At 39.8% G+C, this 17,826-nt stretch overlaps 1 pseudogene; it reads left to right on the top strand.

The window, feature by feature from the left end:
* Nucleotides 1-14,069: 14,069 nt before the first annotated feature.
* LOC120862627 lies at nt 14,070-14,983 on the top strand (annotated as a pseudogene).
* The last annotated feature ends 2,843 nt before the right edge of the window (nt 14,984-17,826 follow it).

The raw sequence follows: 17,826 nt of genomic DNA, 5'->3' as shown, positions 1-17,826 counted from the left end.
TTTACTTAAGAACAGCAACAGCAAAATATGTTGATTGAGAGTCACAGGAAATCCAATGCTGAAGGTAAGCAGAAAAAACCTAAAAGTAAGACATAAAAGTTTATTTATTATTTGGCCTAAGCAAGCACTTAGCTTTCACACAGAGTACCCACAGTAGGTTTTCCAATGGTGAAGACAGTCTCTCTAATTATAACAATAAATTATAATAATAAAACACAAAATAGAATTAATTCAACCTTAATACCTCTGAATAAAAGTAAACTAAATCAAAGAACTGCATTTTCTCCTATGAATTCCAACTAATAAAAAGCAAAACTGAATTTCAAAATGGGATCATAGCACCATCTGCAGGCTCATAAGTCTTAAATCACAGATTTTTTAAAAATGTGTGGGTTTTTTTTTTTTTCCTTCTCTTTTCTTTAAGGAAATAGATGTAAACCAGAGGTCTTTTATCCAGCTAAATTATGGAATTTTCCAGAAAAATAACCATGTGAAAAAATACTGTAGCTGAGTTCATCCTGAGCACTTTGTTACAATAAAATTGAATAAACACAAAACTACAAATACGAATTTACTGTTTGAATCTGCTTTCCCCCCTACCTTGGCATATCTTTCCACAATGTTCCCACATCTCTAGCAGAACTTATTTCCTACCTAAGACTTTTCATGAAAATGATATTATAAAAAGAACAATAGGCACACACAGATTCATTTCAGTGCCTGAAAGTACATTTTTAAAGGGCTGAAAAATATTAAAAGAAGAAAAATGCTTTGTTACACTTGAAAATTATATGAAACAAAATTTCAGTGCTCATCAATGAAGTTTTATTGGAACACGGAAATGCTTGTCAAATATGTATTATCTGTGGCTGCTTTTGTGATACAATGGCCAAGCTCCATAGTTGTGACAGAGACTGTATAGCCTGCAAGACCTAAAATGTTTACTATTTGACCCTTCACAAATAAGCTTTGTGGACATCTGGCCTAGAGCCTCCTGTTAAGGAAGATATTTAAAAAGTTGTGTTAAACTTAGCATTCTTAAATCCTTTAGATTTCAATAACTTGTACTGGGAAATATATGCATGTATATTATATATACATACATATATATACTTTTAATATACACTATGGATAATATGGCTTCTCTGGTGGTTCAGATGGTAAAGAATCTGCCTGTAATGCAGGAGACCTGGGTTCGACCCCTGGGTTGGAAAGATCTCCCAGATAAGGGAACGGTTACCCACTCCAGTATTCTGGCCTGGAGAATTCCATGGACAGAGGAGCCTGGCAGGCTACAGTCCATGGGTTGCAAAGAGTCACACACAACTGAGTGACTTTCACTTTCACTTTCTTGGATAATATGTTTGTATGTAAATGCCTATGTGTTATATGCATAATATATGCATATATCGAATGCCTCCCTCTACTGAATACTCTCCCGTTGCCCCTTTGTATCTGTTCTCTGCTCTACTAAGCTCTGTGGTCCTCTGGCTTCTGGTTGGACTTGGCGAAAGGGAGGCACTAGTAGAAAACTAAGAGACTGAAGACTAGAGAAAGAAATGTTCTGAATATTTATTCTCCATAAGCCATGGTTTGGAAGAGACTACATTCCTCTCTCAAGACCCAGAATCTGCACAGTGGCCCCTCTCCTGCAGCCCTGCAGGTGCCAAAAGCTCAGGGACTGAAGCTATTCCATGGGTCCTTTGCCACCTCATTAGTTCTCAACATATTTACTAAATTTTCCTCAATCCTTATTAAACTCTACCATATCTTCATGAAACTCTGTTCATCTAACCTTTGGAGAGAGCCACGCGTGTCCTGCTCAGACCGTATCTCAACCTCACACTTCAAAGAGTAACTGGAGACATTGAAATTTAAGGATTCAATAGCTGCAGAAAATAAAATCTGTCACTGTTTCCACTTTTTCAGTGACATATTTTATTTCCTTGGACTCCAAAATCACTGCAGATAGTGACTGCAGCTCCAAATCTAAAAGAGGCTTGCTCCTTGGAAAAAAAGCTATGACAAATCTAGACAACATATTAAAAGCAGAGACTTTCACTTGGTCAACAAAGGTCTGTATAGTCAAAGCGATGGCTTTTCCAGTAGTCATGTACAGATGCGAGAGTTGGACTATAAAGAAGACTGAGTGTCAAAGAATAGAGACTTTCACACTGTGGTGCTAGAGAAGAATCTTGAGAGTCCCTGGATAGCAAGGAGATTAAACCAGTCAATCCTAAAAGAAATCAATCTTGACTATTCATCGGAAGGACTGATGCTGAAGCTGAAGCTCCAATACTTTAGCCAGCTGATGGAAATTAACTCATTGGAAAAGACCCTGATGCCGGGCAAGACTGAGGGTGGGAGGAGAAGGGGGAGACAGAGGATGAGATGGTTGGATGGGATCACTGACTCCATGACATGAGTTTAAGTAAACTCCAGGAGACAGTGAAAGACAGGGAAGCCTGGTGTGCTGCAGTCCATGGGGTCTCAAAAAGTTGGATTATGACCGAGCAACTGAACAACAACAAAACTTTAGAAAGCTTTCTTGTTTTTAAAGTTCTAATATATTAAATTTAAGTTGAGAGAATCCTTCGAATAATCAATGTGGACGCTTATAGGAAGGTCACTCTAGCCCTGAGCATGTCTGCCGGACTGGTGAACAATTAGTTTTTGAAGGTTGTGAAACACAAATAAACAAGAAGCCCTTTCAGACCCTTGTTGTTACTCAGGTCCCTCCAGGAAAAGAGGCTGGCTCTATTGTGACACATATCAGGAAGAAAGGTCATTGTACTGCCAGAAGCCAAACACCAACCCCTGATGGGGTCTCTGGTGAGCAGCGCAGTGGTCCTGGGAAGGACATCTGAGGCCATCACAGCCTCCACCTCCCAGGGCTCCTGGCGCCTGGTCCTCAGGAAATAGACTCTCACTGTCTAGGAAGCAGGAGATGTGGCTATTTGATAAACTTTATTTTTTAGTTAATCATCATTCTAATATCCTGTATCTGTAGTCATTTCTCTGTACTTCCCAGGCTGAGAGACTGATGTTCTGATTTCTGACTCATAAAACCATAATTTTTAGGTAAAAAGAATGTAAGATAGTGTTTTATCTTATCTGTCAGTTTGTTTTGAGAGATTGTTGGGCTTCGATATCCAAAAGAGGCATCAGTTTCTGTTTCATTTAGGGACACAGAGTTGAAAAGCCAAACTCTGTTTCCTATCTTAGCTCTCAAGGGGAGCAAAGATCAGTGGAAAATATAGACACTGGGCACACAATTATAAGGTTTATGAAAGGCAGAGCAGATATTTCTGAGAGCATGATATCAAAGCAGAGATTTACTGAGGGCATGAGCTTTGGCTTAAAAACTAAAGGAGAAAAAGAGGGATGAACATTCCATGTATAAAAGCAAAACAATAACACATTTTAGAAGAGCTGGAGGTATGACATACATGAGAAATTGATATGGAACTTCATCTTAAGGAAAAGGAGCGCCAATAGGTTGGGGGATGATATGAGCTTCTATTTGCTTTGTCTGCTATAACAGATAACTTACTGGATATAGAAAGACCAGAATGTCAGTCTGCTGAGACTAGTGTTCTAGTTCCAGAGGATACTGAAGCAGATTTTCTATCCCAAAGAAGAAAGGAAGAAACAGAGTCCTTGGGATCTAATAAGGAGAGAAACTGCTTTAATCATTTATAAAACTAAGAGTTAGAAATTGGATCCTCTCATCAATTGTAGCTTCTTCTAAGAGATAGTAGGTTTCAAATGTATAAGGACTTCTGTCTTTACAAAGATTCCCCCAAAGTCAATTCATCCAGGAATTGTGATTTAGAGTGTAAAAAATGGCCAGGGTCTTTCAAAAATCTCCTTCTCGACATTGTTATGTGACTCAAAAGACATGAGTTTGTGCAAACACCAGGAGAAGACGGAGGACAGAGAAACCCGGCATGCGGCAGTCCATGGGGTCGAAAAGAGTTGGACACGACTTACCACCTGAACAACAAACAACTTTTGTTAATCCAAGTGGCATCAGTTAAATAGCTGGCTTAAGTTACTAAGCTGATACAGGTATGGAGAAGCTAAATGCTTTATAAAGCCAAATTGAGAAAAATATATCTTAGCTTTGCCTAAATAGCTTTAATCTTGCATATTTCCCTCATTCTTAGAAACCAATTTGGAGGACCTAGAAAATGTCAGTAGTTTGAAAAATAGTAATTAAATAAACAGCAAGATAATTAGAATAAATTAAACAAGACAGTCACTAAGTGTGGAGAATCTTAAACTAGAGAAATATCAAGTGTATCACAGAAACTATACAATATTAGATAGTCTAAAGCTAAAGCTAATGCTTCTGAGTTGGAGGATAATTGCCTGCTTGCTTGTCTCCTTTTCTGGGGTAAGAGAGGTGAAAGTGAAGATGGTGGGTGGATTATTAGAAAGGAAAGATATAGGAAACAGAAAATCTTTTATTTTTATTTTTATTTTAAATTTTTATTTTTACTTTATTTTACTTTACAATACTGTATTGGTTTTGCCATACATTGACATGAATCCACCACGGGTGTACATGCGTTCCCAAACATGAAACCCCCTCCCACCTCCTTCCCCATAACATCTCTCTGGGTCATCCCCGTGCACCAGCCCCAAGCATCCTGTATCCTGCATCGGACATAGACTGGCGATTCATTTCTTACATGATAGTATACAAGTTTCAATGCCATTCTCCCAAATCATCCCACCATCTCCCTCTCCCTCAGAGTCCAAAAGTCCGCTCTACACATCTGTGTCTCTTTTGCTGTCTCGCATACAGGGTCATCAAATTTTTTTTTAACTCTCCTGACAGCATTAACCTATAAAGAGTTTTCAAAATTAACCTTGCATCCCTAAAACTATTCTTCTAAAGAAGGTGTTTATGGCTAACGGAAAATATATCTGTAAATCAGAGATGACTAAATATGCTTTCATTTTTATACAAAGTACTAGCTTTTCAAAGATGAAGAACATTTGTCGTTTTCTTCCATCCCAGTAAGACACCTCAATCTGAAAATGATTTTCTCTGAGAGAAGCCCAGTCGTTTAAAATAACTAAACTTCAGCTTCTTTTGAAGCAGCGTAGTTTACTGAAATGTCTCACACATTAGCGCAAAATGCTAAACACATCATAAAATGGTGACTGAATTTGCCTCTTTCTTTCTTTCTCTCTCTTGTTTGTTTTTGGCTGCTCTGGGTCTTCATTACGGTGTGGGAGACTTTCTAGCTGTGGCATGCAGGCGGAGTTGCCCAGGACATGTAGAATCTTAGTTCCCTGACCAGGGATCAAATCAACATCCCCTGCATTGGAAGGCGGTGGATTCTTAATCACTGGACCACCAAGGAAGTCCCTGCTTATCGCTTTCTTTTTGGTTTGTTTTGTTTTTTAAACATATACTGTGTAGTGGGCTTCCCTGGTAGCTCAGACAGTAAAGAATCTGCCGGCAATGCAGGAGACCTGGGTTCGATCCCTGGGTTGGGAAGATTGCCCTGGAGGAGGGCATGGCAACCGATGTCAGTATTCTTGCCTGGAGAATCCCCATGGACAGAGGAGCCTGGCAGGCTACAGTCCGTGAGGTCACAAAGAGTTGGACATGACTGAGCAACTAAGCACGGCACAGCACATACAATCTAATAGGAGACATTGTATTAAATACAATATCATTTGATCCAAACAATACTATGAGTGAAGTGTTATTTTCTCCATTTTCAGCAGGGAAAAGAAAATGCCATCTAGAGGAATTAATTAATTGGCACAATATTGTCCTATTAATGAGTGAAGGACTCAGTATTTAAAAGATAGGAAGTCTACTAGTGACTAATGAAATCCTGAAAAACTCTAATGAAAACCCTGGAATTTGTCAAGGAATTTTCAAATATTTATGAAATAAAAATCACAAGATTAAGGAAAGAATGAAAAATATTTATAATCCCATTACACAATGACTATTTCCATTTCTTTCACATTTTTATACATATATGTTTTTAGTTGTTGAATGTATAACAGTTGTTAAGTATATGTCTATAACTTAGTATTTTGCTATCCTTTCTTGATGCTTAGTCAGATGTTTTCATGAGTTTACAAATTTTTAGAACTTCATAATATTTTTATAATATTGCACTGCATTGATATGGTGGTGCTAGTGGTAAAGAATCTACCTGCCAGTGCAGGAGATGCAAGAGATGCCGGTTCGATCCCTGGGTTGGGAAGATTCCCCTGGAGGAGGAAATGGCAGCCAGCTCCAGTATTCTTGTCTGGAAAATGCCATGGACAGGGCTATAGTCCATGGGGTCTCAGAGTCAGACACAACTAAGCAACTGGGCACACACAGACATCCCCCTTAAGATAGCATCTCTAGGAGGTGGGAGAGGTGGGTTCTTCCCCATATTTTCTTATATTCTCTTTTAAACAAAGACACGCTGGATATCTTCATGAATATATATAGCTCTTTTGCTTTCCTTAAATAGCTTCACTGGGATACAACCCTGGAGTAGAATTGCTGTGTCAACTCTGGTGTAAACAGTCATACAGCTGGCTGGAGAAATTTGAAAGGATGAAGAATAAACCATTTAAGTGGATGCTCTTAATTACATACAAATGCAACAATACTTCCTACACTTAAACAGCAGCTGACTAAAAGGAGATGCCCAGCTATTCTGCTAGCAGCTCTCAACTTCTCCCAGCCGTGCAACCTTAAACAGAATGATCACTGTATAACTGCTCTTGAAGAACATGCTTGCACGCTCAGTCATGTCGGACTCTTCTTCCCGACCCCATGGACTGTGGCTTGCCAGGCCCTTCTGTCCATGGAATTTTCCACGCAAGAATACTGGCTGCTACTACCAAGTCACTTCAGTCGTGTCCGACTCTGTAAGTGGGTTGCTATTTGCTGCTCCAGGGGATTTTCCCTATTATCTTGTTCTTTAATAATTGAATAGCATTTTGAGTGCAATAGATATGTTGATCCTCTTCTAGACAAACACGGCAGAAAGGCATATTCTTTAATAAGTAAATAGCGTGACGGTATTTGTCTATTGTATCACGTCTCTCGTGTCTCCTGCATTGACAGGAGGATTATTTTACCACTAGTGCCACCTGAGAAGTCTCATATATTTTGTATATTTTATGTATTAAGAAAAATATATTAGAATATGAAAGTGAAAGTGAAGTCGCTTAGTCTTGTCCGACTCTTTGTGACCCCATGGACTGTAGCCAACCAGGCTCCTCTGTCCATGGGATTTTTCAGGCAATAGTACTGGAGTGGATTGCCATTTCCTTCTCCAAGGGATCTTCCCAACCCAGGGATCGAACTTGGGTCTCCCACATTGTAGACAAACGCTTTTCCATCTGAGCCACCAGGGAAGTCCATATTAGAATATACACACATATATTTACTATGCTTATATAATATATAAATTATATAAACATAATATACATTATTTATATTAAATATAAAATAATTATATTTTATATTAAGAAAAATGTTAAGACTATATTTATATAGCTTCAATATATATGCAGTCTTAAGGACTTGGCTAGATTACAAATATAAAAATTTATTATGCATCTTTTGTGTGTGAGAACAGCTTAAGATTTCATATATATTTTATATATGAATATACATAAATGAAAATATATATTGACTATATATCTTTATCAGGGCTTCCCTGGTGGCTCAGACAGTAAAGAGTCTGCCTGCAATGTGGGAGACCCAGATTCTGTCCCTGGGTTGGGAAGATCCCCTGGAGAAGGAAATGGCAACCCACTCCAGTATTCTTGCCTGGAAAATCCCATGGACGGAGAGCCTGGCAGTCTACAGTTCATGGGGTTGCAAAGAGTCAGACATGACTGAGTGACTTCACTATCATAATACATAAAATATATATGAAAATTTAAGTTGTATCCACACACAAAATACACAATAAATATTTATACTTATGATTGAAACAAGATCTTAGGAAACTTCTGGCCTGACTGGCTATTGTTAGAAACAAAACTTTTAATTTCTTTAAAGCTAACAATACCATTCAGAAAGGTATCTCATTCATTTACAGAGGAATACATTTTGCAAGCAATTTCCGTTAGTATATTGTTCCAGGAAACTGCATCACTCAAAGCCAGACTGTCTATGGATGATTTATTCAACATTTCTTTCGTAATATCCAAGATAAGCTCCTGATTACACCAGCTTTAAAAATATTCATGTTATGCTTATCAACACACTGACTGAACTTTTTTTTCATTTCATTTGGAGTATATGCAAAATAATTTTCTATAAAAATCTTTATCTTTCTTGAAAATACGCTTGGCCTTACCTCTGAGCGTATATGAAGCAGATTTCTCTTCCAATCAGTCCTAAATCAGCGCCTCAGATTTTATAAGAGGTCAAGTCAGTGGTGCTAGTGGTAAAGAATTTGCTTGCCAATAGAGGAGATATAAGAGACATGAGTTCGATCCCTGGGTCAGGAAGATCCCTTGAAGGAAAGACTAGCAACCCATTCCAGTATTCTTGCCTGGAAAATCCCATGAGCAGAGAAGCCTGGTGGACTACAGTCTATATGGTTGCAAAAAGTCGGACACGACTGAAGCGACTTAGCATTCATGCACAAGTCTGCTATATTGAACTGACTTGTAGGACACATGTTTTCTTTTTTTAGGGGACATGCAGAATTTTTTCCATTCTGAGAAGTAGAGAGCACAATCTCAAAACTCATTATCATATATATTTTTGAAAAGCTCATTAAGAAAAAGGTGTCCATGGACTTCCTTGGTGGTCGAGTGGCTGTCTGCCTTCTAATGCAGGGAAAGTGGGTTCAATCCCTGGTCAGAGAACTAAGATCCCATATACTTCTCGGCAACTAAGCCCACACACCACAGCTACTGAGCCTGCAGGCCTCAAGTTAGATTCAACCTATTCAAAAATAAGAAAATAAATAAAATTTTTTTAATTTTTATTTTTACTTAATTTTACTTTACAATACTGTATTGGTTTTTGCCATACATTGACATGAATCCACCACGGGTGTACATGAGTTCCCAAACATGAACCCCCCTCCCACCTCCCACCCCATATCATCTCTCTGGATCATCCCGGTGCACCAGCCCCAAGCATCCTGTATCCTGTACTGAACATAGACAGGTGATTCGTTTCTTACATGATAGTATACATGTTTCAGTGCCATTCTCCCAAATCATCCCACCCTCTCCCTCTCCCTCTCCCTCAGAGTCCAAAAGTCTGTTCTGTACATCTGTGTCTCTTTTGCTGTCTCACATACAGGGGCATCATTACCATCTTTCTAAATTCCATATATATGTGTTAGTATACTGTATTGGTATTTTTCTTTCTGGCTTACTTCACTCTATATAATCGGCTCCAGTTTCATCCATCTCATCAAAACTGATTCAAATGTATTCTTTTTAATGGCCGAGTAATACTCCATTGTGTATATGTACCACAGCTTTCTTATCCATTCATCTGCTGATGGACATCTAGTTTGTTTCCATGTCCTGGCTATTATAAACAGTGCTGCAATGAACACTGGGGTACATGTGTCTCTTTCAATTCTGGTTTCCTCAGTGTGTATGCCCAGCAGTGGGATTGCTGGGTCATATGGCAGTTCTATTTGCAATTTTTTAAGGAATCTCCGAAAAAGATATCCATAATGGATATACAGTATCTTTACTTTTGTAAATCAGTGGTTCTCAGTCTTTCCTGGAACAAAGATCCTTCTGATAAAAGTTACAAATCTTGTCCTCAGAAAAATGCATTCATGCCCACTCACACCCACTTATGTACACAACTTACAGGATCCCTAGAACTTTTCTTTTAATGTTTATTGATCAACTCCCTTTGGGCTTCTGAAACTGGTTAAAAAGATTAGTTCCAGATACTCCAACATCTCTCAAGATCTCTAAGATGCCATTTATCTGGATGATACTATGGCATTTCCCCTATGGTTTTATTTTAAGTGATTATTTTTTGTTATAAGGACAGTTGCCTAAATTAAGACACATTCTCATAAAACTCTGCAGTAGCTATCCTAAGCATATTGCTTAAGGCTTTGTTCATTTCATCACATAGATCCTATTTAGGATAAACTTCAAATCAGAAATTACTGTGCCTCTTCTTTGTGAATAATTTGCCTTTATTTTATGAGCACTCTGAATGATATGACTACTTATGTTTCTGTTTTTAAATTTTCATCTAGAAAGCTAAAAACCAAATCCATGGCCCTTTGCTGGTAAGTGTCTAGGATGTAAGGCTCTCTCATTTGAGCACTAATCTCATTACTGGCTCTATTTTATTTCCTTTTAGCCCTAACATTGTCATATACTTATTTATGTTACTTTGTTTAAAACCCTTTATAAAAATTTTATGACAGTAGAAAGAAGGAAGAAAAAAGACAAAACAAAGGAAAATGTAGAAAAGTTTTCTTAAATTAACTGTTATATTCCTTTATTTGCAATTTCTTTCAAAACAAGCAATTAATCAAATATTTAATTCTGATTTATATTTTATTTTTAAAAGGCATTAGAAAATTTAGGCAAAAAACAAAAAAATGGCAATAAGATGTTAATTTACATGTTGTAAAATCTCAGTTGCTAAAACATTTTTTAGTTAAGAAACATGTTTTAAAATTTTTATTATTGAAACAATCAAATGTATAGATGAGTAGAGAAAATTGTATCATGAACACTCCCTTATATATCCATTGCCTAGATTTTAAAATTTTGCCATATTTGCTTCTTTAGTTTTCTTCTGTTAAAAGTATTTTAGAGTCACTGACATACAAAGCACATAAAGACTCTTCATTCTACACAAAGTCAGTATGAAAATACAGACAAGTTTTTTGTTAGACAGAAAACAGAAATTCATATTAAATAACGAATCAAAAACAATGGCTCTAACACACCCAGGAGATATACATGTATCTGTAGGAAGCAGAAGAGTTTTCTGTAGAGAAACCACTTTCAGGAGACGATTAGGTAGACTTGGGTTTTGTTCTTATATCTGTCACTTGGCAAATGAGAAACCATCTTCAGGACATCTTATGTCATCCATCTTATGTATTGGTGTTGGTGCGATTGCAAATATAGCCTCATCATTACTGAAGACAACTGATGTCATGCTGGAGGAGTATCTATGGACCGGATATATTTATAAATCATCAGAACCACTCACGGCAAGTACATTGTCTATGTTGTACATTGTCAAATGGCATTGACTGGATAAATCCGCTTGGTATTCTTTTCTTTCAGCCTTGGACACTTGACAACAAGCTTCTACTGTACCCCAGGGCTCAGCGGGAAGTGGTCATCAGTCACTTGGCCTTCTAAAGAGCTGAATACATAATTCTGCTTGTTTGAAAATGCTCAAAGCAGTGAGCCTGGTACTTCGGGTTGGACATCCAGCACTGTCGCACGGAATCCATGTTCTGTGAGCCCACGTTAATACTTTACTGCCCGCCTGCTCACAGTCAGCCATCTGCAGACAGAGAGAAGGTTCTAGCACTGTAAGGCGTTCTGGGGTTCCACGGATTAACTGTCTGTTCCCAATGCCCAGTGACCACCACCGTCACTTCTGGACAGAATTCACCGCACCTGATGGGGCATCATGCGTTCCAACAAGATTTTCTTGATCAGTGTTGGAATCATGCATTTTCAGTCGAGGGTTTAGTCCTCCACTCAAAGAGTGTTTTGGATCATTGAACACACATCCCAGACAGCTCTGGATGCTGGTACTTGAGCCGAACAACCAGAACATCGCAGAGATGCATCGCTGAATCCCGGGAGGAGACAAGCAGGAGCTGGTCTTGGGAAACTTCACCAAGGAGACATCATCCTTAGTGGGTGGTTCAGACTGAACTCATGAGCTTCTCTCAGAAGTGACTTCACCGCCATCTCCTCCCGACTTCCTTCAGACGTTAAGGTTTTCACCTTTTAGCGTGCATCTCTGAAATGGAAACATCTGTTTCTACAAAATCACAATAACATTTTCACACCTATTAAAATTTATAATAATCTCCTAGTGTCACACTAAAACTAATGTCACCAAATGTGTGTGTGTGTTATCTGTGTGTTAGTCGCTCAGTCATGTCTGACTCTTTATGACCCCATGGACTGTAGCCTGCCAGACTCCTGTGTCCATGGAATTCTCCAGGCAAGAATACTGGAGTAGGTTGCCATTCCCTTCTCCAGGGGATCTTCCTGACCCAGGGATCGAACCCAGGTCTTCTGCATTGCAGACAGTTTCTTTATCTTCTGAGCCACCAGGGACATCCATACAGACTCTATATTCAAATTACCCAGTTATCCAAATACCTTTTATAACTGCCCCAAATTCTTAATTGTAGACTATATGAGGTAAGCTACTCAAAGTTCCTCTTCACTTCCATTTAACCATTTTGTTCACCTCTAAATGCCAATATATCTGGGTATCTCTAAATGGTTAAGAAAAACAAAATGATGAAATTGATTGTATTGTGGTCCCATTCAACAGTAAGAATTAGCTCAAGACTCTTTAAGTCATTAATAAAAATTATCCTCTAGGAAAATTTCAATTTTGAATATTACTACAAAATAAGATGTCATTTATTATGAATTTTCCAAAGGTTCTAAATATTAATTAAAATTGATATGCATTGGCTTTTAAATATAGGCTAAATGTACCAAAAACCTTACTTATGTATAGCAGTTTTAACTTTGAAATAAAGAGAAACTTGTCAGTTTTTTTAATGCTAAATATTGTCACCCCTTTAACATTTGATAATGCTCTCTGACTCCCTTTTAAAAAACTAGATTCGATCCTAATAACTTATACTGTTCCTTGTATATTTTCTGCTCCTATTGAAGATAGTCATATTCTTCATGCATTTTTAAAATGTTAGATATAAATTTCTTTTTAAAAATTTCTTTGAGGAGCATTATCTCATAAGCATTGCCTAATTTTATAAAGCAGCTGTAGATCAGGGATCTGGCCTATGTTGTTTTATTTTTAAAAGCAAATTTCCAGTAAATGCAGTTTTCAGTTTACACTTATGAAGTCAAAATGTCAAGATGACTCAAAAACAATACGTTAAATTGCAAGTGAACTTTACAGATTTGATTTGGTAAAGATAGCAGGAGATTCAGTGAGGCCAGACCCTGCATCTACAATACAACAGGCCTGAGTGAGCAGTCAGAGATCATTCAGGAAGATAACGTCAAAAGGCCAGACCCACACCATTTATGCAAATACCTTGGGGGGGAATTAACCTAATAGGATGAAACATTTTCCTCAAAAAAAAAAAAAAAAAGATGTCAAAGCATGTGAGGAATGTTACTAAAGTGTCTCATCTAATGAGAAATTCAGAGGAAAAAACTATGGAAAAGCACACACTTCAAGGTAGGACTCAGAATAATAATAATAAAAAAAATCCCTGCACACAAGTCTCATCACCTACTTCTACAACTGGATGGCTGTGTGTCCTTCCAGTGAGGTGAACAGAAATGTCTAAACATAAAAACTGAAATTATCTCAAGCAGCACCTTTGATCTTGATGTTTATTACACATGAGCATCTCCTCATTCAAAGACCTTTGGGGAAAGGGATTGAACTATAGAATTCTATGGTTGTCCAGAAGAAATAGGTTAAATGAAATTGTGGATTTAGGAGGCAAGTTGGAGGACTGAAAGAGAACCTTGGGAAAATGGTCCAGATTTTGAATACAATGTGATACAATGTGATGGTCTTTTAGCCAACAATAGGCATTGCATATTCTTATTTATTTATTTATTTATTTTATCGTGGTGAAAGTCTCATAATGTTTTATACTAAAGAATCTGCCTGCAATGCAGAAGTCCCCGGTTTGATTCCTGGGAAAATCTGCTGGAGAAGGAATAGGCTGCCCACTCCAGTATTCTTGGGCTTCCCTGATGGCTCAGCTGGAAAAGAATCTGCCTGCAATGTGGGAGACCTGGGTTTGATCCCTGGGTTGGGAAGATCCCTTGCAGATGGGAAAGGCTACCTATTCCAGTAGTCTGGCCTGGAGACGAGCATGGGAGAGCCAGCACTGGTGGAAGGCCAGAGTCAGCTCACAAGCCCCCACCACAGCTCCCGGAGGAAAGCCGTGGCGGCTGCTCTGGTCCTCAATGGGGAATCCACCATGGGGCGCAGGAAAAAGAAGAGGAAAGAGTCCCGCCCAGAATCTATCATCATCTACCAGTCAGAGAGTGAGACACTGGATGAGGAGCCTGGGGGATCAGAAGGTGGGGATCAGCCTAAAGAGGAGGAGGGAGATGATTTCCTAGACTGTCCTGTGGATGATGGTGTGTGGAATGTGCCTGTGAACAGCCGCTATGTCACATTAACTGGGACCATCACCCCAGGAAACAAAAAGGGGCAGATGGTAGACATCCATGTCACATTGACAGAAAAGGAACTGCAGGAACTCACCAAGCCCAAGGCATCGTCAAGGGGAATGACGCCTGAAGGCAAAAGGCCTGCCAGCTGGGAGCAGACCGTGGGCTGCACGTGGCCCTCTGGATGTTGGTCTGCCTGCCTGTGGTTTTCCTCCTCTCCTCTGTGGTCTCTTTCTACTATGGCACCATCACTTGGTACAACATCTTTCTCGTGTACAACGAGGAGAGGACCTTCTGGCACAAGATCTCCTGTTGCCCCTGCCTCATCCTCTTCTATCCCATGCTCATCATGGCCATGGCCTCTTCCCTGGGCCTCTGCGTGGCTGTGGTCCAGCTCTCGTGGTCCTGGGAAGCCTGGTGGCAAGCTGCCCGGGACATGGAGAAAGGCTTCTGTGGTTGGCTATGCAGTAAGCTGGGTCTGGGAGACTGTTCTCCCTATAGCATTGTGGAGTTGCTTGAATCAGACAATATCTCAGGCAATCTGTCCAACAAGGATGCCACCCAGGACGTAGAAACATCCGCTGTCTAAATTCCCAATGACTTACTTCATTCTCTGGTCTTAGTAGCTGTTTATCATCCTCCAATTCCAGGATACTCCTTGTTTAAATTATTCCTTCTCTCCCCACTATACACTGTTCTTCTGGAAAATTTTAGCCCACACTTATCTGTCCTACTATCTTGTTGGTTTCCAGGAGGGCAGGAAACGGAAAAGCAATTTGTGCCCAAATAGTCCAGGCAATGGCACCCCACTCCAGTACTCTTGCCTGGAAAACCCCATGGATGGAGGAGCCTGGTAGGCTGCAGTCCATGGAGTCACTAAGACTCAGGCATGACTTGAGCAACTTCACTTTCACTTTTCACTTTCATGCATTGGAGAAGGAAATGGCAACCCACTCCAGTATTCTCGCCTGAAGAATCCCAGGGACGGAGGAGCCTAGTGGGCTGCCGTCTATGGGGTCGCACAAAGTCGGACACGACTGAAGCGACTTAGCAGCAGCAGGCCTGGAGAATCCCATGGACTGTGTAGTCCATGGGGTTGCAAAGAGTCAGACACAACTGGATGACTTTCACTCACTCACTCTCTCAACCATATTTAACTGTACAGTTCAGTGGCACTGCGTACATTCACACCGTGGTGCAGCTCTCATCATCATTCATCTCCTGAATTTTTCACTTTCCTAAACTGAAACTCTGTTCCCATTCAACATTAACTCCCCATTCTGTTTTTTTTTTTTTTAATTTATTGATTTTAATTGAAGGCTAATTACTTTACAACCTTGTGGTGGTTTTTGCCATACGTCGACATGAATCAGCCACGGGTGTACGTGTGTCCCCCTGTCCTGAACCCCTCTCCCACCTCCCTCCCCAGCCCATCCCTCTGGGTGGTCCCAGTGCACTGGCTTTGAGTGCCCTGCATCATGCATCGATCTTGGACTGGTCATCAATTTCACACATGGTAACATACATGTTTCAATGCTATTCTCTCAAATCATCCCACCCTTGCCTTCTCCCACAGAGTCCAAAAGTTTGTTCTTTAAATCTGTGTCTCTTTTGCTGTCTTGCATATAGGGTCGTCGTTACCATCTTTCTAAATTCCATATATATGCGTCAATACACAGTAGTGGTGTTTTTCTTTCTAACTTACTTCACGCCATTCTGTTTCAACTCACACGAGATTCATGGTTGAGAAAGGGTTGCCATTAAAATCAGTCAACTATTCCCAAAGGATGGTTAACTCTCATCTATCATTTCGTATCATAAGAAAAGCAGAGGCAGGGGCATCACTACAGTATTTGGGTGAAGAAATGATAAGCTGTTTCTAATTTTTAGAACCTATGACCTTAGATTTTTACAGCACTATTGTCTAAATTCTAAGATAAGCAGAAGCACTTTTGGAGTGAATGGAATGAAGACCTGTGAAAATTTTCTCTTGCATAAAAACGAAGAAGTTCAGTTCAGTTCAGTTGCTCAGCCATGTCCGACTCTTTGCGACCCTATGAATCGCAGCACGCCAGGCCTCCCTGTCCATCACCATCTCCCAGAGTTCACTCAGACTCACGTCCATCGAGTCCTTGATGCCATGCAGCCATCTCATCCTCTGTCGTCCCCTTCTCCTCCTGCCTCCAATCCCTCCCAGCATCAGTCTTTTCCAGTGAGTCAACTCTTCACATGAGGTGGCCAAAGTACTGGAGCTTCTGCTTTAGCATCAGTCCTTCCAAAGAAATCCCAGGACTGGTCTCCTTCAGAATGGACTGGTTGGATCTCCTTGCAGTCCAAGGGACTCTCAAGAGTCTTCTCCAACACCACAGTTCAAAAGCATCAATTCTTCGGCACCCAGCCTTCTTCACAGTCCAACTCTCACATCCATACATGACCACAGGAAAAACCATAGCCTTGACTAGACGGACCTTAGTCGGCAAAGTAATGTCTCTGATTTTGAATATGCTATCTAGGTTGGTCATAACTTTTCTTCCAAGGAGTAAGTGTCTTTTAATTTCATGGCTGCAATCACCATCTGCAGTGATTTTGGAGCTCAAAAAAATAAAGTCTGATTCTGTTTCTACTGTTTCCCCATCTATTTCCCATGAAGTGATGGGACCAGATGCCATGATCTTCGTTTTTTGAATGTTGAGCTTTAAGCCAACTTTTTCACTCTCCTCTTTCACTTTCATCAAGAGGCTTTTTAGCTCTTCATTTTCTGCCATAAGGGTGGTCATCTGCATATCTGAGGTGATTGATATTTCTCCTGGCAATCTTGATTCCAGCTTGTGTTTCTTCCAGTCTAGCGTTTCTCGTGATGTATTCTGCATAGAAGTTAAATAAGCAGGGTGACAATATACAGCCTTGATGTACTCCTTTTCCTATTTGGAACCAGTCTGTTGTTCCATGTCCAGTTCTAACTGTTGCTTCCTGACCTGCATACAGATTTCTCAAGAGGCAGGTTAGGTGGTCTGGTATTCCCATCTCTTTCAGAATTTTCCACAGTTTATTGTGATCCACAGTCAAAGACTTTGGCATAGTCAATAAAGCAGAAATAGATGTTTTTCTGGAATGCCCTTGCTTTTTCCATGATCCAGCAGATGTTGGCAATTTGATCTCTGGTTCCTCTGCCTTTTCTAAAACCAGCCTGAACATCAGGAAGTTCACGGTTCACGTATTGCTGAAGCCTGGCTTGGAGAATTTTGAGCATGACTTTACTAGCATGTGAGATGAGTGCAACTGTGCAGTAGTTTGAGCATTCTTTTGCATTGCCTTTCTTTGGAACTGGAATGAAAACTGACCTTTTCCAGTCCTGTGGCCACTGCTGAGTTTTCCAAATTTGCTGGCATAGTGAGTGCAGCACTTTCACAGCATCATCTTTCAGGATTTGAAACAGCTCAACTGGAATTCCAT

Source organism: Oryx dammah, unplaced genomic scaffold (genome assembly GCF_014754425.2).
Source record: "Oryx dammah isolate SB20612 unplaced genomic scaffold, SCBI_Odam_1.1 HiC_scaffold_4, whole genome shotgun sequence".
NCBI lineage: Eukaryota > Metazoa > Chordata > Mammalia > Artiodactyla > Bovidae > Oryx > Oryx dammah.
Note: the sequence above shows the minus strand (reverse complement) of the source record. Positions and strands in the feature narration are given on the sequence as shown.